Below are 1,062 nucleotides of genomic sequence, written 5' to 3'. Positions count from 1 at the left end.
TATATATATATATAATATTCTAGTATTATAACCAGTGTTTAGAAATACTTCAGCTTCTATAAAGATGAAGTGACGTTGACAAAAGTCTCGCTACAAGCAGGTTGTGTTCAACTAAACAGAACAAACGTGAACACAAAGACATGAAACATTATTCCACATCACCCGCCAGTGCAGCTGCTGACAGCAGACCTGGAACAGGTGAAGCTAATTCAAAGGTCCATTTCAGCTGTTTATAGGGTCTGTTTGTGACGCTTCACCCTGAGGAACCATAACAGAACATGATAATCAGCCTCACGACAACAGCATGAAACATTAAAAAAAAACCTGTTTGGCCAGCATTTACAGAAATACATCTTTACTGTTTTAAAAGCTCCGAGTGAACAATTCATCTAAATATCTGACTCCTGTAGATCTATGAGTCTTTGCTTCTACACGATAAGTTTCTTTTTAGATTTGGGTGCTTATTATTTGAGGGTTAGAACATGTATACGATACTCAGTGATAGAGTTTTTCTCCTGGCTCTTGTGTCTCTAGTACAGGGTTGGGCATAAACATATCGTGTGCAATTAATCGTCAGAAAAAGAATCAATTATTTTTGGCACTTGACGATTAATACGATTAATGCCACCAGGCAGAGTTCGCTCGCTGCTCCTCTCTTCAAATATGATGAACATCAAAAAAAGTTCTGTAATTTATTTATCTATCAACACAGTTTAAAATTTGAAGTCTGTAATTTTGACACAATCGGGAACAGATTTTTACAAAGAGCAAATCTTTCCCAGTAAATTGGTCATGTGACCAGGACACAAGGGTGTCCAGGGACTCCAGGGGATTAATCGTCAAATTAATCGTTATCGGCTAAATACCACAATTAAAGGCACAGTGTGTAGGATTTGTTGTTTTCAGACATCTAGTGGTTGAGTGGTTGAATCATCCTCCCTGGTCCTCCCCCCACCCCCACCCCCGCTTTCAAACACAAAGGAGTTGCTACGGTGTCTCTCAGGTGTCAAAAACCTTTAATTCCAACCGCGATGTCTACCAGCAGCTTCAGGACTAGTGATG

The sequence above is a fragment of the Austrofundulus limnaeus genome, unplaced genomic scaffold (assembly GCF_001266775.1).
Source record: "Austrofundulus limnaeus strain Quisiro unplaced genomic scaffold, Austrofundulus_limnaeus-1.0 Scaffold250, whole genome shotgun sequence".
NCBI lineage: Eukaryota > Metazoa > Chordata > Actinopteri > Cyprinodontiformes > Rivulidae > Austrofundulus > Austrofundulus limnaeus.
This window is presented reverse-complemented; position numbering follows the sequence as displayed.